We start from the raw sequence: 23388 nt of genomic DNA, 5'->3' as shown, positions 1-23388 counted from the left end.
CCACAAAAGAGTATGGCGTAATAAACACTTGAAGAAAAGCACCAAGATCAGTGTTTACAGAGCCATAGTGTTGTCGACTCTCTTATATGGTTCCGAATCATGGGTCATCTACCGCCACCACCTGCGTCTCCTAGAACGCTTCCATCAACGCTGCCTCCGAACAATCCTAAACATCCACTGGTCAGATTATGTGACCAACACATCTGTTCTAGAGCAAGCAGCAGTTACAAGTATTGAGGCCATGTTGCTGAGAACACAGCTGTGTTGGGCGGGACATGTCTCAAGGATGAAGGACCACCGCCTCCCTAAGATCTTGCTTTACGGTGAACTTGCCACTGGCTGCCGCATGAGAGGAGCCCCGAAGAAAAGATACAAGGACTCCCTGAAACAACATCTCAGCCTTGGCCATATTGATCACCATAACTGCTCTACTCTGGCCTCCAATCGGGAGGCCTGGAGACACACCATCTATAACGCTGCTGTCTCCTTTGAGAACACACGCAGGATCACCCTCGAGGAAAAAAGGCAACGCAGAAAGAACCGTGTATTGCAGAATACACCATCTAAGGAGTCTTTCTGCTGTGCCTTTTGCAATCGGATTTGTCTGTCACGTATTGGCCTCATAAGCCACCAGCGTGCCTGTAACAAATGTGGATAGAGCCTTCCCAAATCTTCATTTGCGAAGCCTAGCCATGAGCCCCATCTGTCAGGACAGGATGCCTACCTTTGGACTAACCAGTTCTTTAAATTTATACTTATAGGTGATGTATAATCCTAGTGTTAATAATCTGGTGCCAATAGAGGGTAATAATTAACTGCTTCAATTTCCTTTGCAAGACTGAGTCCTTTGGTGGTATTACTAAACAGAGTCTCTCCTAAGCTCTTCTAGTTTTTTTGTTTGTGTGCTGTTCCTGCTTTGACATATTAAATCTCTGATATCACTGTGGTTTCTAGCCAAGACAATGGTCTTGTTGAAAACAGAGGCCTGGAACTTACATTTGGATTGTGCATGGCTCACTGGACAAATTCAACTGTTGCAGAAATAGTTTATGTATACAACAAGAAAATGTTGTAAATGAGAAACTGGAATCAAATCAATATTGTAGAAGGAATTTGAGAATGTTCATCAAGTTGTCTGTCAGCAGTCTCATTTTCCCTAATTTCTTTATTAAAACCAGCTTTTAGTAGTTCATTATATGAGATCATTTAGGTTAAAACACAACCCGCATTCATCCTTCAGCCAAAGAGTCTCCTGGGGTAGCAGAAGTTGTATAATTCTACTTTGGAGAGAGAGGAGCTGAAGAACAGTGAGGTAGCATAGAGAAATCAACAGCTTCCTATCGAATCCTATAGCCATGTCACATGAAGGCATTTTCTATAAGCACATGCTCTGAATGTGCAGTAAATCAGTACACAGCTGCCCTTCAAGTTGGAGGGCAAAGGTTTAACTTTAGAAATTTCCCTCACCGAAGCTCTTTACTTTCTCTTCTTCAGGTCAGATGGATTTCACCCTTAGGTGACAACTAGCACTTTATGTGTTCATTCTCTTAAATCTGGGAATATGAATCCTTTCACACCGGCATTTGAGTTCCTTTTCAGCGCTTTACATCTTTTAAGCACTTGAAAAGTAATCCTATCCTCAATATCCAGTTTTGTGTGCGAGATTATCTATGGTGGTGGGAGACGAAGAGCCTCTCTCCAGTCTTTACTCCCTGGTAGGAAGGTGAAGCAAAGATTTCTTGCAACTTTCATCTCTAATTCTGCCGTTCTGCTCTCTAGTTCTGCCATTCCCACCATCCTGAAGCAACTACACGTTGAGTTTGAAGCAAAAGGAAATTTTCCTTAAAGACACATCCCAAGTCTGGACAGACTGTCAGTCACTGGCTGGATTTCTAATGCTGCCACCTCTCCAAATGTGGCTTCAGCTGCTTTCTAGGGGGACATTGAGCTACTTTTCTTGACTGCTGACTGTCAAGCACCAAATGCTCAACCAAACAAGTACTGAGTTTTAATACAGTCATATACTGCCTGAAACCAACCACTCTAGGAAGTTTTGGGCAGCCAGAGAAATAAAAAGAACATGTGGAGACAGACCTAAAGACATTTTGTGTGTAGTTGGTGGCAAATCAGATATCGTTAGACTCACGTTAGACCAAGTATGTCTTTGCTGGTTTCTGGTCTTCTGCCCCAGGTCCCATGGACACATACCATCATGACACTGACAACTACCAGGAGCTGAGGTCAGCTGGGGTCAGGAGGTGGTGACAAAAGGGAAAGAGATGCTTATAAACTGGGAATAAAACCCAAGAACTAGAAATAAGAAATATCAGAAGACTAGGAAGTTAATACAGTTGGTGGAGCAGAGAGAGAAGCAAGAGGAGCAAAGTCTGGCAAACTTCAGGTAAGAAACTGAGAAACTGTTCTTTCATCTTGAAATCATTTTAATCAGGAGAACATGATCCCCAGAGGCCAAGGAAGCTACTTGGATGTTTGGGGAGGTGCAAAGCTGGTCTAATAGATGTTAACTCTTAGCTAATCTGGGAAACAGTTTTTCCTGGGAACAAAAACAATGCTCCCCCGCAGTCCCAGCTGGGCTGAGCACTGCCTTAGTACAGCTGACAACCTAGCCCTTAATCTTATTTCTCTGGGTAAATGGATGACAGCCATGTATCATCCTTCCCTTGTTGACTTTTACTTCTGGCACCATTTGTTTCCATTTCATTTTAAGGTCAGTATGAATTGTCTTGGGCAAAAATGACTTAATAATGAAATTAATAAACTTAAATGTTAAAGTAATACTATAAACATATCTGTTGACAATCTGACCAGCAAGGGAGGACTTAGATTAGATAATTCTATAACTACTTTTTATAAATATACCTAAGCCATTTCTCAGTGTAAACTTCCAGATTGTACAAGCACTCAGTGGTCCCTTGTAGGCTGCGGATTCATATCTTTCAAAAAACTCAGCAAGGTTTTCTGCATTAAACTCTCCAGTCTAAAGACCATGATATAACTGATTGCTTTAATATAATTTTCTACCAGAATGTTCCATGGTACATCGTGCCCTGAGATAGCATCTGAAAGTGGTTGTTTAGGAGAGGTGTAGGAGGATCAGGATTCATAACTCTATGGCAACTGAAAAAAAATGGGGTCCCAAAGTCATAATAAAAATGATTTCCTGTGATAGGAAGTTCTGTTTGCTCTTTGAAACTGAGACTAAGAGAACAAAAATAGTGTTTGGTATCTAACCGATACGAAGGGGGGTGGTATTTCACACTCTGATCAGAGAAAGCAAATATGTTAATCAGCCTGCAAGAGAGGAGCATGGCAAAGGGAAGGGAAAGGGAACCCTATAAAAAATTGTTCCTTAGGAGTACATGGCTTTCATAGCCAGAGACATGGCAAATCACATCACTAGCCAGTGAAGCACCTAGCCAGCCCACAGCATCATAAGGAGGAAATGAAGGCAAAAGAAGATGGGGGACACATCTCTTAAAGTAAAAGAGCATGGCAGCACTTCAGTCAAAACTAAGTAAGAACTGGGCCTGGAAGGGATTAACAAATGGACACGGTAGGAAATGATTTTCCAGAGTTTTGCACATTGAGCAGAATCCTGTACTGAAATGTGCAAAAAGTGCTGTTGTTTTGCACGGATGACCACCTGAGGAGCAAAGGCTGAAACAGTGTGGTCTTTCATCTCAATAGTTACAGGTAGGTACAGAAGAGATCTGATGACCTACTAATTTTATGATACAATTTTTTTTCCACAGAAGAACATGAAATGCATTTTGTCAATTAATTTCTACCCTTCTTGTAAGAAACAGTGAAAGACAATTTTAACAAAGCCCAGAACTAAATCAAAGATGTGTGTATACAAATTAAAATTGCTTCTTTCTTTTTTACAGTTACAAAAAGACCGTCTGATTCCAATGATAATCAACCACTCCACATGATTCCCATTAGCTCAGTCCACGGAACACCTGAACAAAAGCCAAAGGAACTTGGATATGTTCCTCATTCTGCCTTTTCATTATTTTTTTCATCTAAACATCTGTTTTCCCATGTTGACGTATGAGCTCATAACTCGCAGAACAAAGATAACCCGTGCCTTCATGTAGCAGCATGTTTATGTAGGTAGCACTGGGGTTTTCTGACACTTTCTAGTTATCAGTTCTTCCCTTTAGCCTGTTATCCAAATTCACCACCACTTTGCAAGGAATGAGCAAGAGGTGTTGTTGGGGAAAGTTTTTCAAAACATAACCAGAAACTATGGCATAATTCAGTGAGGGATATTGGTTAAATATAGCTTTATAAGGAAAACATTATGGTGATTACTTCACAAATAGCAATGCTATGACCACTATCACACATCATGTCTATTTAGCTGCACAACACCATAGCATTCTCAAAACAAATGTAGTACATGTGCCCTATTTTGAAGCTTTTGCATTTTAGAGCCACAATCCTGTAAAAGTTTTCACTTTTCACAGTTCATGGGGGTCTCTTGCAATACCCAATGCTAAGTATGTGTGTGTAACAGCTCAAAGGCCCAGGGCCCCTTAAATACACTGTATTTAGGATCATGGGATCCTGTGGAATGTCTCACATATGGAAAACTATGAAAAGCCTAAGTGCTTGCAGATCAAATAAGAGAAATTAGAAAAAAAAAGATGAAAGATAAAAAAAGTTAGGGATTACGAAACAGAGTACAAAGTGGAGTTGCTTTGGACTGTAATGTGATTTGTGCTAGTCCTGCTGGTGTTGGCTTCTCTTTGTTTATAATATGAATGCTGTGTATCAGAACACACTTGCACCCTACTACATATATCCCAAGTTTAAATAAAGTTGGATTCTGTGTTAAGTATTGATATATTTAAAAAGGTTTAACAGTTTACAGTATTAAAGTTGTTCTTCCATTATTGCAGTTAATATTATCTTTAGATTAGAGTTTACACAAAAAACAAATGTCTTATTTTTTTTACCTTTTTTCTCAATTACATAAGGAGAAGCTGGAGTATTGAGATCAAGAAATTGAAAGGCAGAGAGGAAGAGCAAGGTGATAAACCACACAGGAGTCGTAGCAGAAGGACCTTGGAAACAAATGAGAGACTGAGTAATATTAGGCTAAGGTTAGAAGGTGAAGCAGTAACAGTATGGATGCACAGATTTGTGGTCGTTAATATAGAAATACAGAATACCAAACATAGCTCTGTGTATTCCCTCAGTGATGTAAACAAAGCTGCAGATATCAGGAGTGTGGCACCTGGCTCCAAAGGTGTGGGCAGGCTGCTGATGGAGGCCATGAGAAGGCACCAGCTCCAGAGAGCTGGGACTTCAGACCTGAAGACACTGGTTGCGCAGAACTGGGTTGGGGAGCAGCAAATGTGGTTTCAACAGATTTGGGGATTTATCCAGGATTCTTCTTGTGATTTTTCATGCAGAAATTGTTTTATCTCTCCTAAGCTCACTTCAGGGATTTCTGGAGATGTCCATTTCCATAAAGTTTATTGTTGGAAGGCTGAAGATTCAGCCATAATTACTAGCATTTCAGCCATAAAAGATAGTCGTAACTTCAAGTATTAGCTGCCATTGCCCCATCAGCTACAGCTACTCATATGTCTTTCCCACCCAGGAGGAGAGTTCAAACACCAGTTTTAGCTGATCTTGGTCCCATGACAAAGACAGACATTAAGAGCAAGGGATTCTTAAATCAGATCTACATACAGCAGATGCAAAGGAATGCAGTTTGTACCTTTTTCTACCAAGATGTGTTTCATCTGAGATAAAAGTTGTGGCATCTACATGGTACTCACTGAGAGGAAGCGTTGGTGCTTAAGAAGTTTTGAGTCATGTATACACAGCTATAGAAACTTATGGATCTGATTGTAGCAGGCCCTGCAGAAACACAGTTACATGCTGCCCCGCCCTAAGAGATTTAAAACACGATTTGGGAGAAGACCAAATGATAAGCGAGAGAGTAAAAACATTAAAAAATAGGAGCAAATATTTATGTAGTAACTAGAAGCAGATAAAGTCTTAAAGGTTCAAACAAGATCACACATTAAGAAGAAACACTTTATAAAGGTTTGGACAATTTGGGAAACATTGCTTGGAGAAAAGTAGTGCTTCATGCAGTTTCATGATTCTGCAGATTTGTATCATTCCCAGCTCATCTTGAAAGAGACTGTAAATGAGAAGTATAATTCCTTGCAAATCACCTCAGAAAAGAAAAAGGGGCACCTTTAAAGGGCATGGAGCGAAGAGGCAACCACAGCAGAGCAAATAGCTGAAGGAAGAGCACTGTTACAAGAAACTCAGCTATGAAGTGCTTTCACAGAAAATTTACACACAGTGAAACTCAACAAGTTTTACAGATCTGTTTTCATGCTCTGCATTTATATTTAGGGCTGACTTAAACTTTTATTTCAGTTATAGAAGTTGTAGTACAAATTCATTTGCATTGTTTGGTTCCAACTCTTCTATTTTATTTATAAAAAAAACACCATAATGAATGAGAAGTATTCTTCTCTGTTCTTTAAATAACCTCTGTACTGCACACTCTGAGTGCTTCACAAATATACTCACATTTTTTTAATTAATTAATTAAGAAAATGCTGTTATCCTTAGCACTGGGAGAAACCAAACTACTGATAGATAGACATTTACACTTTTGAGGGACCTATATCCCATGGGAGATTCCAATGAAAGGGAATGTGGGTGTCTGGCTTACATATTTTGATTGAAGAAGAAAGAAAAACTATGTGTTCTAAGGTCAAGATTCTCAGGAGAGGCTTGTTGTTTCACTTCTTACATAAAAACATTTATGTTTCAGCCTCACAGCACCTACAACAATGAACAGGGCATGAGGAAAGATAAGCAGAAGTTTTTAGTCAATCAGCCTCTATCTTTTTCCCCACTTTTGTCTTTCTTTCCTTCCAGATACATGAAAGAGAAAGAGCATACAATAGTTCTTAACAAACCAAACTAAAACCCAGGTATATCTTCTGATCCTTATCAGGACAATGACACAACAGCACAGTATGCTTAGAGGAATGAATAATATTTTGCAAATAAGTATACAACTGAGACAAGTATTTATGACCAAGAGATATTTGCTTCCTATGCGTGATAGAAATTTTATCATACAAGAAATTATACGACGTAAGAAGACCTATAGTGCATTCCCTGACACTTAGGTCCCCCATCTGACTGCACAGGTAATTCAGAAATGTTACATTCTAAATTCTAAATAATAAATTCTTGTTATTTGTGTTTGAAGTCTAGCAGTCCAATGTTACATACTGATGTAGGTGCTACTAAACACTTCATGATGTATTTCACACTGGTATGAAAGCTCGACTTTTCAAAAAGTGATACATTTTCTCATGGACATTTTCCCTGTTAGTTACAAAGCAAAAGACTAGACTTGCTAGTGGATACTTTCAATACCAAACTTTTGGCATAGACCATGTAGAAATTTCCTTAATTCAGAAAAAAATTCTGAAACTCTTACTCATATTAAACTGTCTTCAACATAATTTGTGGCATGTCACTTAAATTTATACTGGATACCAATAGAAAAATGGTCTTACAATCTCTTTGCAATCCTTCTGATCTACGGAATGGCTTCAATACTGTGTGGGTAAAACTTTTACCCACATACTGATAGCATCAGCAGTAATATTATCAATAAAAAATCATCTGATATTATCTACTTTTGCAAAGAGACTTGCTGTAATAATAAAGAAATTAAAGACTTCTTTACTATGAGGTGTTCATGGAGCATTTAAATTTATATTCATGGAACCACAATAAACTAGGTAATATTTCACATTAAGAGTGAAGATGATCCCCGTCTTGACACAAGCTGATCATTTCCTAGAGTATCTCAAGGAAGAAAAGATCAGAAACAGGACTGAAGAAAATTTAAAATAAAATACTGCAAAGAAATGGCTTCCCAGAGTACCATACAAACAAAATAACTTAGCTAGAAAAAAAAGGCAAAGGGAAAAAAAAAAAAAAAAAAAAAAAAAAGTTTAAAACCTCATTAGTTTCCTTTGCAGAATATTTTAACGTACCAAGGAAGAACAGTTTTGATCTTCTCAGCTGAACAGCTAATGAATAAAATCTTAGATGCTATAACATCTCCCATGTGGGAGTTTGGGAGCTTTGATTCAGAAAGTGCCAGAGAAAAATAAGAATGGAGAGCAAATTTGATATAATTCATAAAGAAGATGGTCTTTTGTACCATAGCTCAGATCTGGAAAATAATTCAGGTTCTGCAAAAGAGGTCACTGAATTGTGGCTCTTTGCAAGTATCAGGCTATTTCCTACTATTTCCTTTGTCTTGTCTTTTCCCAGATGGAACATTTTTCTTAAGCAGTAGACAAATAATAATAGAATAGAGCACATAGGAGTGAAATTAGAGCTCTCCATCAGCTAGTCTATTTTATGCTTCTTACACCATGAAGTGAACTTTACTGTAACTTCTCTGGCTCCATGAATTTATATAAATGATAGAGGGAACTAATGCATACAGAAGGATGAATGGCAGTAAAAATAGAGCAGATGTCAAGACTTACTGTAAAGTATACCAGGGCTTTAAATCTGCTATGCATTGTCCAGACTTGTATGAGTTTCTCCTGTTACAAAATGCCCAACTGGCTTCAACACTGAAAGCATTCTGACTGATTAATTCATGTGAATCAGTAAAAGAAAACTCAAAAATCATAAACACGTGTTCAAATGAGAAGTTTCCATTATTTTTGAACAGTTAGATCCCTAATCATTACTTCACTTAAATATTTCCTTTTTTTCCAAAAATAGTAATGAAAGAGAAGCATACACTAGGGATTCTGCACTTACCAAACACATAAGAAATATGGCCAACTTTAATCATGCTACCCAAAATTTTTTGAAATGTGTGTGTCTTGAGGATCAGTTATTCAGGTTTTAGCTCCCGTTTCTATTGATGTTCCAGATTGCACAGTGGCCGTACTAATCAGAATGACAGGATTACATTGGATAAGCAATATCTGCCATCTGCTGGAAGGATGTTTTCTAGCACTGGTAAGGCTGGAGTTATTTGGTTAGGTGGCCAAATACAGGGAAACTCAACTAGCAGCATTCTAGAAGTTGCTGAGAAATTGAAACTCGATCTGCAATATAATAAAGACCTTCACGTGCTGTTTACTAGTGGAGAAAGGAGTCACAGAAAAAATGATTTCCAGAGCAACCTAATGGAACAGGAGTAGACACTTGATCTAAGTCATAATTCCCTTTTCTGTACAGTATCCCACACTGTTACCACTGGTGCTGCAAACAAACAAACAAACAAATCAAAATAAAGGGGGAGGGGTGTAAACCCCACTAAAACCAATTTTCTATTCACATCATTTTGACAGTATGATCTTCCTCTATCCACTCTGCAATTATCTGCCAGAAACAGAATACAGCAATACTGTATATTTGAACAGAGAAGAGTCTCCGTCTTCTTTTCTTATTTTACATAAGTAAGGCATTTGAGTTACCATGATGATAAAATATGTTAGAAAGGGAATCAAACTTAGTGTTCCTGTAACAGTATTTTTGATCTAGATGGCTACTCTTCCATGCATATGTTTTGCATACAGATAGATTTTACATTAAGTATCTTTGGGATCTTGACAAAAGTCTGCTATTTGGCTGTGCTTTTTAATGCCTCTGAAAGTATTCCATTAGGTTTCAAACTCGTATTTCCATTATATGAATGAATGGAGTGAAATGCTAACAGAAATTGCACACTGCCTTTGCTATGCTTTGGTGAGTAGCAGTATGCTAGCTGATTCGGTTAATCCATTAGTGTGCTGTTGCAGGACTTGTAGCACTATTATGACAATTATCCATCACTTCTGAACCCATAGCCCTCTTATCAGCTGCATATAATTTTGCCACATGAATAGCTCGGTCTGGAATATTCCATGCTGGATGCTTGCCTCTGGACAATTTTGTAGAAAACTGTAGTCAAAAGCTTTCAGCTGTTTCTAAAAAACAAAATTAAGAAAAAAAAAATACATTGTTTTGACCGTGTTAAAAAATTCTGGCAGGCTTTTCTTTAAATAGCTTTAGTACATTCATCCTCTGCTACAGGGACTTCCTGTTTGCAAGCTGGGTGGTCTATTTATTGAGATGACCTTCTCGCTATCCTCATGAAATTTTGCAAAGTCTGTCCATGTTATAGACTTTGGAGCCTTTGTATAACACATGTTTTCAATAGAGACCCCAGCACATACACACACTCCAGCCTCAGGCTGCACACTACTTTCCCCACGTTTCTGACTCCAAGCTGATATCACTGCTGGCTGGTCTGGGCATATGGTCTGAGAGCAAGGATGCACTTTCAACAGCCACAACATCAGGTCTTGGTGGTATAGGAGAGAAGAATACTATGGTAAGTGTGGGTGGTACGGTGTGGAGTGGTGTGGATTGGAGCAGTGTGGTGAGGAAGATGCAGCGCGAGAGAGAAAAGCTGGAATGGGCTGACAAGGTGCTGAGAGCAGTGGGATGGGAACAGTCGAGAGACTGAGGTGGCTAGCTTAGACCTAGTTTGAGATGAGATTGAGATGAAGACCTAGAGGAGAGTGACAGTGAACAAACAGGTTGGTAAGTAGGAGGTATGAAAGGAAGATGGGTTCAATTAGTGATCATATATGGTGTAAACAGTGGGAAATGTCTAGGAAAAAACACTAGAACAAGTAGCCAAGAGTACCTGACAAATGTAAAGGAGAAGATTGGAAATCACTGTGAATAGGAAAGCTGAGGAAGAAAGACTGGATGAGGAGTTAGGAGAGAAGAAACAATATGAATAAGACAAGCATGAAAACATGAACCCAGAAAATAAAAGGGGTCAGTCAAGGAGATAGAGTGAGAGCGCAGCTAGGATTTTGTTGGATCACAGATCAGTACTGGCTTGAGAAGTCTGTCAGACTGAGTATCCTGAAAGATCATTTATTTCAAGACTCCTTGAGCAGTACTGGACATGTGTCCTCATGTGGACTGTCTGAGGTATGGGCTGTAGGCTAGGTATCTTGATGTCATTACGTATTATCTTTTCCTCCTGTTTCATTCACTGATCTGCTCTAATGATGCACTTACCATTAGTGTAGTAAAGGAAACTGTGTTGTTTGCTGGTCAAGATGTGCTTTTAACAGAGGTGAATGAAGAATTTAATTCAGTAAACATACCACCTATCACAGACAGCCTGTTTTTATTTGGCTATATCACTTCCCTCAGGAAGTCTGTGCATGTGTGTGTTTGCACATATTTCTCTTAGGTTACCTTTCCTTCATGGAGTGGGAGGGAGGTATTAAGGAGGAGACAGTGATCTATCACCTCGAACTCTTGAAGACACACTGATCTATCACCCTATCATTCTTGCACGTTGTTTTAAAAATGAACCTCAAGTATTGTCATGTTTCTTCTGGTATGAAGAGAGATGAAAAGTATAAGCTCACGTTTGGAGAGGCAGCACATTGAGCACCACAGACTGGAGAGGACAAGATGCACGGGCAGAGCTCTGGAGCGCTGGCAGTGAGCACCAGCTGACTGGAAGCTGCTGCATTTCTTGCACTGACTAATATGAAGATCCCACTCAGTCTCTGGCCATACATACAATTTGTAGAGCAACTTAATCTCAAGAGTTCCCCACCAGTTTACTCGTAATTTTTGAAGGTCACGTTGGTCTCAGAGGCACTCTACTGATAGACAGTTAGTAATTCATTATTTTTGGATTTTCATAACCATGGTTAGAAGTTATTTTGTGGCTTCAGTAATAAAGACGTCATTTTCTCATGCAACGGAGGAACACAGGGAGAAAGTAATTAAGAGCCACTGTACAATGCCCCTATCTACTGAAGACAGTAGTGAAAATGTTCATTTTCATGACAGTAAGAGGAAAAACACATATGAGACTAAAAGAAACTTAGTCATATGTGTAACATTAGGGATGAGTGGATTTAGAATGGATACACAATCATTGCTCCCTAAAATGCTGCATATAAAACCTCCAAAGTCCTGTAAAATGTATGTTTTGCTAACTAGCAAAAAAAAAATTTGAAATATTTAAAATATTTGTATCTGGAGTATAATTTGTATAATTTTAAGAGAGCCTTAGTACAACAACTGATCTGTAGTCTCTTTACACTGGGTTTAGAACAAATATGAAAGAACAACCCATGTTATTCAGTGATGGACAAGGGAGTCTTTTAAAGTGGGTGAGTGATGTGTGTATTTAAAGGCTTCCATTGCTCTCTGGTGGTAAATGTTCCCAGGCACCAAACATCTTCCAAATGGTCAAAACCAGAGTTTTTTCAATCTCCTCTAAATTCTAAGCTATTTTCTTTCATCTTTCTCAGTCCACCCTTGCCTGTTCCTGTCTTGGGTTCATGTGAGTGCAAAAGAGTTCTGTGGTACTGCTGCTTAGTGCCCAGAAAAAGCTGTGGTGTGCAGCTCTTATGTGCTGCAGCTAATTAGTGTCAGGAGGAACAAAACTAGAAAGAAAAAAAATGATATCTTGAAAATATTCTTAAGTTGTTTTTTTTTAATAGGACCAAAAAATAATTTCTCTCTCCTAGGCTGGTGTCAGAAAAACAGAACCCAATTCACGTAAGTACACTTCAAATGTGATGTATATTTATTCCCCGTGCACAAAATTTCTCCCCCAACATCTTTTAGCTGGCAACATTGAGGCAGAACTAAAAAAAAACCTTTTGAGACTTACTTGGAACTTGCTGCTGCCTCCCTGTAGCCCAGTTTCTGGATGTTTGAGCTTCAATTCACAGGCACATGCCAATACAAAACCCCATATTGAGCTCAGTGGGATCATTTGTGACACTTTTCTTCTTGATGTGATTTCCTGGGTTTGGCAAGTCTTTATGCCTCTCTCTCTAATGAGAAGCATTTCAATTCTCTGGTCTCTGGGTAGTTCATCTTTGTTTTAAACTGCTCCCACTTGTTACCATAAGGTCAAATTTTCAAAGCTGCTGAAATGCTAAAGTTGGGAAAGAGGCATAAAAGGGGTAAGGGCATGGCAAAAATATTTCTCAAGGACGTCACTAAATACCTGTGTAAAGAACTGACTGCATGTGCTCAGGACTCTAGATTTCTGTATGTTGTGCCTATGACCAAGAATAACATGACCAATGATTATATGTTCAATAAATATTTCTGAACCAAGTAAAAGGGATAGGTGATATCTACCAAGGGTCTTTATAAAGAAAATAAGGTCTCATGGACAGGGACTGTCTTTTTGTTCTGTTTGTACACTACACATATTATTGAGTTCCTCAAGGGAACCTACTGAACAGTACAAAAAATAAGCAGGTGAAGAGCTTAGTCAAAGGATCACTTAACAGTTAAACTGTAGTCCACTTTTTGTTCCTTTTTTAATTCTGCACCTGCAAGGAACATTCAGCAACACCTATGTTCAAGATGTGGGAGCCTAACATGAATTTTACCTAAAGACAAGCTGAATGGAAAAGACTAAATGTTTTCAGCACTGTCAGATTGTTAATATTGAGTAAAAGCACAAGCATGATCAGCATGATCAGTATGAAGTCCTGCTATTGTTTTTGGTGGCTTCTGGCTGAGGGGATTAATGCAAGGAAGGCATGAAGAACTATGCTTGTCCAACACTTTGGTCTTGGTGTTTTTCTCTAGATGCTGTTTACTTGGGTTTTCTACTTTAATCCACAGCAAAAAGCTTTCTAGTGATCTGCATCATTTTTCAATGCTGAATAAAGCTGTTAACAGCCTTACAGCAGGTGAAATTTATTAAATAGGTGCCAAGTTTGGAAATCTTGTTTTCTGATGCTTTACTGCAGCATCTTAACAACCACATTCAGTGTTCCTAGTCAGTTACTTCTTGTTAAAATATCACATAACTGATTAAGGATCCTGATAATACAAGAAAATAAGTAATTTTTTGTGTCGTTATTACTCTCGGTGCAGCTCTCACTTTTCCCTTATACCCTATTATATTGCAAACAGTTGCTACCATGGCTGATGAAGGGAGCACAAGGGATCAGATGAACGTTTTCTTTCTAAGCAATCTCAAATAATTTTCCAACACTGTAAGTCACTGATTACTCTTCATTCTCCTGATCTGCTCTTCTCCAGCACCACAACGTCTTCTCCCCTTTTCTGGGAATTAAGCTACTCTAGTTCTCCACTTCTTCAGAAGAGAGCTCCAAAAGCTGATTTGATTTCTGCTGTAATTTTATTGAGGCTTGGGTAGTTATCAGTCTAGACAGACAATTTAATCAGGATGGTACTCCCTAGCAGCCAAGACAAATACAAGATCTCCAAGGAAAAGCCAAAAATAGAGAATGCTAAGTCAGGTTTTTTTCTTTATTTCAAGATGTCATTCTTCTCTAACTCAAATAGCAGATGGAGCCTCTTTCTTACTTTTCTCAGTCAGACTGATCCATTCAAATGTTTGGGTCCTTACAGCAGTAATGAAAAGCAATGTTGCAGAGGCGTCCCAAAGCACACATAAAGGGGATGCCAGTGTAGCTAAACCCCAGCAAAAAAAAATGGAAATGATTCATCAAAAAATGTATTGACGTGCCCTGAGCAGTTTGTACTTGTTGTATTAAGAGTACAAAAATGTGACAGAAAATACACCTCCTTGTGTTCCAGTTGATCCTTAGAGATCAGGGAGGCTGGATGTAGCTGACATTAATTTCTGATTATAACCAGTTCAGCACAGTTTAGTCATGTTCAATAAGAACTGTCATGAACGTGGGTTCACAAGTAGTGCAATTTTGACACTATGAGTCTGATTGCATTCAATTAGAATTGTGCCAGCACAGATTCATGAATGGTGCGATTTACCTTTCTGATACTGTAGCTCTGGAAGAGTTCAGATCCAGAGTCACAAACAGTAAGGTTTATTGAAGCAACAGGAAAACAGGTTCAAGATTACCACTGGAAAGTGCACTAACTACAGTGTGTTATGATGGGTAGCAACCCAAGGTACAGAAACAGAGATCTATTAAAAATACATATGTGTGTGTGTGTGTGTGTGTGTGTGTGTAAATAAATATTCCTGAGTCTGCTCCAACACAGTTGGAGGCACAAAGCTCCTAAAGGCATCCCTCTGGGAAGAAGGAGAGACAGAGTTAACTGATCAATGCCAAACAAGCAGAGGTGTTTTCCACCTCTCTTCTTTTATCTTTTTTCTTTCATTTTCTGTCTCCAACCCCCCTTTTTTTTATACAATAATTTTTAAACCATCCCAAAAGGAGGGAACAATTTCATGTAAATGGGGTCCTGGTGACTGTGGTCACACATGTAAGGCATCTTCTCTTTTCATTTGCATTCTTAAGGGGGGTGAAAGTTAATAAGCAAACAGGGCTCAATGACGGTCTTGGTTACTTTCACTCAGAATTCATAGTTGATACAAAGACTAAATTAAACACTTTGATCCTCCTCCACCTATGAAGAAAGTAGTAAAGACCGTCTGACATTCATTGGACAGCTTTTGCTTGCCTACGTATCTCCTTGGAGGACCAGATTTGTAAGAAGGCTTGTTTTGCACAGTGAAGGGGGAGTGAGGTCTGTAGCTGGTCCAGAGGTTTGGGTGCTCTTCTGTGCTTCACTGAAACATCAGCCATGAGATCCCCACTTTGCTCCAAACATCATTCCGTTGTTAGGCCTTGCTCGAGCCAGGTGCAAGATAAGCAAGAGGCTCAGCTCATGCATTTCCCAATCAGTCTCATCAATTCTTTACCAGCTTAAGGCAGCTCTGTAGCAAGTCCGACAATTTACCACAGAATGATAACAGACAGGATAAAAGCAAGATGTAACATACACATGGAGCAACTGGAGTAAAGGCTAGCAAACTATTAAACTATATTATATTTTAAGTATTGTTTCTTATTCAGTTATGTTATATATTATAGCAGTATTTCTTTAATAAAAAAAAAGTATCCAAGAATGAGTTACAGGTACTATGGAATTGGAAAAGGGCAAGAGTGCAGGCATAACTCTGAAATTAAAAACGTGTCAGGATCCAGAAGAACTGGAGGGTCTAGGAGGAAGGTGTCAGAGGACAAGCATATGAGATAGCAGATACAGTAGTAAAAGAAATAGGGTTAACAAGAAAGAAAAAACACCTAACATCCACTCTGGAGGATGCAGTATGTCGTTTGTGCCCTGTAGAATAAATGAACAATCTATTGGCATTTTTAAAAATCTCCTCTCTCCATTACTGCTCAAATGATACTACAAGAAATGTAGCATTTCAGGATTTATCCAAGAAAACGCTGTGAAAAATAGTCACCATAAATAGAACTACTTTAAAAGATTATCCAGACAGCAACATCAGGGATTACATGTAACTGTTGGAGGCACTTTGGCATCTGCATAATTTTATCACCTTGTCCTAGTTAGGACAGCTGAGACCAGTTCATCACGGTATGGGTGCAACCCAAAACTGTGTATTCTATAGCCTTCCATGCCATTTCCCAGAAATTGTTAGCAGTAGAGGCCTGTAGATGTTCCTGTCCTCATACCCTTTTATGGAATTCCCCGCTCTGAGGGAAGGACTGAGCATTCCTGCCTGAACTGGAGAATATATAAACTTGGAGTTTTGGAACCTTTTTACCACTCGTGGGATCCAGAGGAAGACTGCAGCTCACCGCTCTCAACCAGACTGCAGCTCACCACCCTCAACTGGACTGCAATCACCACTTTTGACCAGACTGCAACAGCTCTCCCACCAGCAGGTTTTTTCGCCTCTCCCTTTACTTTGGACTCGGGGGGGGCCCAAGAAACACCACTTTGTTCATGCCCCAGGGTGCTGGGTTATACATTTGGGTTTTGTGGGTTAAAACCAAATTGCTTGTCTGTATAATCGTACTTATTGTATTATTTTATTAAATTGTTATTCTGACTTATAATCTCTCTTTTGAGTTGAGTTCATTTCCCCTGCTGGTTAACTTTTAAACCAGCACACACCTTAGATTTTAATAGGAGTCCATTTTCTTGTAAAGAAATGTTGCTCCTTTCCTAACGCACACAAGAGTGCTGATGTACTGAGAATATTTTCTTATTATTTTTGAGTAGAATTCCCCAAAGGATAACCCACGCTTTATGAGAGGATTTGACCCATGATTTTAATACAGGAAATAGAATATCTGTTTTAGACACAATAAAAATGGAGCAGAAATTGTTGAATAGTCTGCATAAATGACACATAATGATAATGAACCTAAGTATCATAAAAGTTAGTCCTTATGTTAGAGGACTGCTTGTCTTTTTTTTTTTTTTTTTTTTTTACTTCAAAGGGGCTGTAGAAATAGAATGGAAAAAAAGAAGGCAAGAGGACATGCAGAATTTTCTCAAGGACAATGGTCATGGATGAGTAAAACATTCTGATGGCACAGAGACAGCACAGCTGCAGGTAGAAAGCTGGGGTGCTGCTCAGAAATTCAGTGTGCAGTCGGCAGTGTTTACATCACAAAGGTTCATCATCATGAAAATGCTTTGAAAAATATGTGGAATTCAACACCTGTGACTTTTTAGATCTTCACTTTTATGAATGAAACGCTTAGGCCTGTTCACCTTTTGGAAGATATAAAATGCCTCCTGAAGTCCAACATACAGAAAAATCAATTAGTAGTGAATATGACAAAATGGAATTAAAGGGAAGTGTTAATGACTTTGAGTCAAATTGCTGGCTAGCAGTTTTAGTTAGAAGACAGGGTGGAAAATCCATATAGGTTGAAACAGTTCAACCTCTTTGCAATAAAATATTTCTGTTCAGAAGTGCCAAAAGCTCTAAAAGACAAATTATTTTTTTTCAAAATAACATTTTCTCTTTTAAAGATAGCTAAAACAAGAAAAAGACTAAGCAAAAGACATAATTCTAAAAGAAACAGGAAAAAAAGAGACAGGTTTCACATTTTCTTTGGTCACAATTGGTTTTGCTTTTTCAGAAAGGAATTCTTGCCTTTGTCCAGGTTTAGCTTTCTGTCCAAAGTATCTGTTTAATTCTGAGCTTTCTTTTTATTCACATACTGATTTCAGGCTCTGTAATGTATTTTCTCAGTGTAAAATTCACTCTTTTCTCAATATTTTTTCAATGGTTAGAAGGTTGGAGCATAAACTACAGAAGAAGACCTGGTTTTGTTTAGCCTGGAAAAGACAAGGCTAAGAGGAAATTAACTACTGACTTCAGCTAAACTAAAGAAGAGTTATAGAGAAAAGAGTCTGGATCCCTTTCCCCACCCACAACGTGGGGGAGCCCAGTTCTAGTTCCATCTCCATCTGAAGAACCATTCCGACGTCTTGAGGGACGGGGAAAGGGGACTCCAGCGACAGGGTTTTTCAGGCCCCGAGCCTGGAGGGGAGAGGTGCCCTCCCCTCCCCCCAGCACCCACGTGGTTCCATGGCAGGCACAGAGACAGCACACCGGCGTGGAGAGGAGGCAAGAGAGGGTTTATTGTTGGGGGTTGTTACTTTTATAGGGTATGGGAGAATCACAGGTTAACCAATTAGAAGTCTCAAGGGGTTTACAGGAACACCCAATCACAGGAAGGGGTTAACAAGGACCAATGGGAAACACGTCAGGACACCTTTCCCAGGACATTCCTGCATGGGAGATAACAGTTGTCGTGGGGGGTGTTGGGAAGAAGAAACACGTGTTTGCAAAAAGACCTCAAAGAACCAGTTTAAGACATGTTTAAACAACAGTTTTCCCATATAATGCAGCTTTAGTGCCACAAAAGAGCACCAGACTCTTCTCAGATGTGCACAACAAAAAGAGGCTGCAAGCCATGTCACAGAACATTCCAGCTGGAGATAATCTTTTTCACAAGAGTGTGGCCAAGCACTGGCATATGAAACTAGAGAACCTGAAAAATGTCCATTCTTGGAGACTTTCAAAACCTGATTGGGCAAGGTTGAGCATACTGATCAAACTTCAGAGTTAGCCCTGCTTCATGCAGGGGATAGGAATAGATGGGTCATTCCAACTTCATTTATTCTGTAATTCTAAATGTGAATGTTTTGCATAGTAGTGCTCTGGTTTAGATGAAAACCATACACAGAATGATTAAGGAACAATTACATGATTACCAAAAAGCATTGGTCTGGCAGCTAATGCACAAATTCCATAGAAATCTAGGTGGTCTTTCACGCTCTACTTTAGACTTTCAGGCTAAGCTTGGCTGATGTCTAGGAGGAAATTCACATCCTGAGCTTGGTTTGGACCACTCCAGCTAACTTTCCAACCAAAACTCAGTCAGCATGCTCAGGTTAGCTTACAGTAAGCACTGTTGACAAGGTTTGGCTTTCTCTGATCTGCACAGTCCTTACATTTTGAAACATCTCCACAGATCCTTACAGCACACAGTATGCACCCCCCAAACTCATTCTATAAAAACTTAACTGTGGCAAGCTGCAACACAGTCCTCACATTGTTTCCGACAGCTTGACCTAAAAAGACCTTCAGAAAAATAGCAGTTATTTCTTAGGGTTATAGGAGCATCACATGGCACCTGAATGAAACTCAGAGGCACAACCTATTCAGTATGGGCACAGCCCATGAGTTAAAGCAGCATGAGTTAAACAGGGTGCGAACCAGTGCCACCCCAGAGTCAGGAACTGAAACAGTCCCTGGGATTGTTTTACTGAGCATCATAGACACACATACTAAAGACACAGTGGTCTTTCACAGGGTCATGTTTCATCAGGTTTTAAATGAGGCTGAGGTTTTTACTCTGTATCAGCATAATTTCAATTTGAAGTTGATTTTAAAATCAGAAAACCTTTTTCCTATTTGATTTTCTAAAAAGCCAATAGGTATGTAAATTTTCACACTAAAATAACTACGAATGCCAATTCAAGTACCCAAAAGTTAGGAAATGCCATCTCTAGGGCTGACAGTTCAGACTGAATTCGCAAATGATCTATATATTATTCATATTTTCATAATTGACTTGTGGGAGTTTTTCTCCTCCCATGGGACTATACAGCTTTCCATCCACTAAAAAAAGGGACCGAAAACACATGATATCCTACCTTGGGCAAGGGTTCAGGTTTTCTGGGTTACCAAGAGTACAGCTGCCAAGAACAGGTTTTCTCTGTGGTGGACCTCAGAGCTTCACAGATGCCTGAGCTTCACAGCACTCTGCTACATGAGCCATCAGGAGAACAGGACCAGACGAGGCTGCATTGAAAGCTCAAAGAGAAACATTTTCCTTTGTGACTGTCATTTCCCTGAGCTGGAGTTTTCTGATAACATTTAGTATTTTGGAATATTTCCACCTATCTCTAGGGTAGAATGACAGAAACCAGTCCTAGCATGTAACAAAATTATTTACAGTAGAACACATAGGAACGACTCAAACAACTTGAATATGTCTACACTGATGTCCCTGCTGTTTCTGTCAGTAGCTACTTCAGGTACTGACAGCACAGGAGAGTCAGCAACATAGACTGTAGTGCTAGAGGCTAAACGATAAATGAGCCTGCACCCTTGGATTCTGTAATTGTATTGCTAGTAAATTAACCACATGGTTTAAAGCTAACTTGGTGCCATCGCTATGAACAGCACCCACCTCTTGATTAAAATGCAGTATGATGAAAACTGTCTTGCCTATAAAAAAAGCTGTGAAAACTTTCCAAAGATAAATGTCAGAAGACATAATACAGGAGATATTTAATGTACACTTAATAAAATAGAGAAAACAATGTTGTACAACCAGTGATGTGTGCTAATAGGCCTATAATTTGGTCTTTGCTTTCCATTAATTCAAAGGGTTTTTCCTCAGCTGGGTAGCAAGTCTTTGCATGTTTATTTTTCTCAGTACTTAGGGCTGATAGAAATTTGAACGTGAACAGTTTGCCGAAGTGTTCTTCACCTCCCAAGACACTCATGAGCTCTATCAGTCATAGGGACAACTTAGCTTTGATGACTAAACACTATTTATGTCAAAGGTTTAATGAAAACAGACTTAGCCATTGCACAAGGAATTAAGTTTAGTATTTTTATCAGAATATTTCTGTATTTGAATGATATGGTTATGCCCAAGAATGTAAACTATAAAAAAAATAATGTAAAATTGAGAAAGACTTTGAAGAACACATTACTCCCTAACAGTGAATTTTGATTTAGGATTCTGGGTCAGCTCAGAAAGCTGATCATACCAACAGGAAAAAAAAATAAGGTGAACTTTCAAGGTCAGAGAGGGACATGGCTTACTCATATAACTGAACTCTTCCTCTTCCCTTAGGAAAGAAATTCTTCCTGAAGTACCGCATCAGAAAAATTGAAATTGTTCAAAGTCTTGCTGAAATCACTGACCACTATGAGACGAGAAGGCCACTGAGCATTAGTCCAGGTCTACCAGCCATGGCCCAGGTAAACAAGCTCTCAGGGGACAATATTTGTTTGCAAATACTGCAAACACACACCTTCCTTCAGCCACCCCCTTAGAGCCTCTCTCCTAATTGAGCTTTGTCCTTTCCCTCTCCCAACCCCAAATTATGTTAGTGGAGACTTAGCCCCAAATACCCCAGACACTGTGTTGGATGACACTTTAAATATCCTACAGCAAATCTTTCTTGCAAAATGGAGCTCTAGGCTCTGCCCTGTTAAACCTCTAACTTAGTCTGAATGCAAAGGCTTAAGTCTTAGCTCCAAACCCTAAACTAGTATCCAGATTAAAAAGATTTCAGGAGAAAAGTATTTTTGCAGCCCACCCCTTAGGGTAGGCTGCACCTTTTCTGTCCCACGCCAACTGTAGCTCTAGGTTTTATCTCTCTCCCAGCTATGTATGTAATGTTAACACTAACCCTAACCCAAGACATTAGTTGCGCCTTCCTCAAAATGCCCAGCCGTGGCCTGGATGAAAACTGTCCCAGGGAAGAATTTTTTCCTGTCCTACCGCTCTTTGGCTGCCCTTTGTAGCTCCACACCAAGTGCATCTCTAGTCATGATGACGACCCTTCTCCTAATCCAGTCCTTAACTCTGAGCCCACTCTGCAGCCTGGGCTAACTCTTAGCCTAAGATACCCAGCCATGGGCCAGATGAGTAATTTCTCAATGAAAACTGTCTGCAGATTACTCATCCCCATCCTGGTTATTTGTTAACATTGCCAAGGATGGTAATTCTTGGATTTTTTGTTGCTCCCTCCTTCAGGATAAATAATGAGTATTTACCTTAGTATTTTCAATAAATTATGTATTGAGTTCACCTTAAAGCAACTCAGACTCATGAGCCATGTAAGACAGCAAAATTGCCTATTCTTCAAGATTTTTTCAACTTCCTGTCACAAGAGAAACCTTGAATGTGTTTTGTTGGGATTCTGCTTATTTAACTGCTGAGAGGCTTAATTTGTTTCTGCTGCATCCATCTTACTTCTAGTCTAAAGAATGTCTAGAGCTGCAAGACACATGGCTTCAATATTGTTCAAGATAATCATAAAAACCACATGAAACAGATATTTTGAGACTGTAAGGCAATAGTTTGTTTTTCCTCATGCCATGACAAATGGCAGGTGCTGAGTTTAAATATGGTTGTGGAAAGGTATTGTGTAAGGTATGTTTAATAGCAGCTGTGGTAAAACAAGGAATGTTTGCAGGGTCAAGAGAAATTTCATTTAAAAAAATTAAATTAAGCTTTGTCTCCATTCTTTTTGGTTTTTCTTTTATTTTCTCTTTTGTAATGTATCATTCAGACTTATGCTGTGATCTTTGTGAGAATGACATAAGAAAGATGATGTTTTATATTAGCACTGCTAGAAGAATCCTTGGGGTAGCTTTGATCAAATTTACTAATGCAGTAGAAGATTAATACTAGACTAATGTAAGTATTGAAGTTAGCATGAAAGACAATGTTTGCTTTATTTGATGAGTACTGTCAGAGTAGTGTATTTGTTCCCAACAGTTTTAATGAGTCACACAAACTTTCTTCAAAATATTTCAATTTGCTACAAACTGTATGCCTATCTATGGCTGTATCTCATTAGTTCAGAATAAAAATGAATTTATTCGTTTCAGATTAACTTACTTCACCAGCCGAATCGAACCAAAAGTGGCTATTTTCAGGTGAGTATCTGCTCCCTTTGTTCTTTTTTTCACACAGAAATGTTTCCTACAAGCGCTTGGCTTTTCACGGTGCTGCCACTTGATGGTGCCACGGTGTTGCACTGAAAACCTACAGCGGGTCAATCGCTTGAACTGTGGAATTCAGCCCCACCAGGTTCTTGAAGTGTTTTCTTTAAAATGAACAATACCTACTGTTCTATGGCTTCGAGTAAAGTAAAAAAAAAAAAAAAAAAAAAAAAAAAAAAACCACAACACCAAAAAACCAACCAAACAACAACAACAACAACAAA

General features: G+C 39.1%; 1 long non-coding RNA gene across 1 annotated transcript; it reads left to right on the top strand.

Moving 5' to 3' along the window:
- The first annotated feature begins 11264 nt into the window (after positions 1-11264).
- LOC120323477 lies at positions 11265-23298 on the top strand. Its single transcript, XR_005563953.1, has 3 exons — positions 11265-12645; positions 21282-21409; positions 23136-23298. It is a non-coding gene; the product is annotated as an uncharacterized LOC120323477 (long non-coding RNA).
- The last annotated feature ends 90 nt before the right edge of the window (positions 23299-23388 follow it).

The sequence above is a fragment of the Pipra filicauda genome, unplaced genomic scaffold (genome assembly GCF_003945595.2).
Source record: "Pipra filicauda isolate LSUMZ 115617 unplaced genomic scaffold, ASM394559v2 scaffold110_size2237424_pilon, whole genome shotgun sequence".
Taxonomy (NCBI): domain Eukaryota; kingdom Metazoa; phylum Chordata; class Aves; order Passeriformes; family Pipridae; genus Pipra; species Pipra filicauda.
The sequence above is the reverse complement of the archived record's forward strand: the minus strand, read 5'-3'. Positions and strand labels throughout refer to the sequence as shown.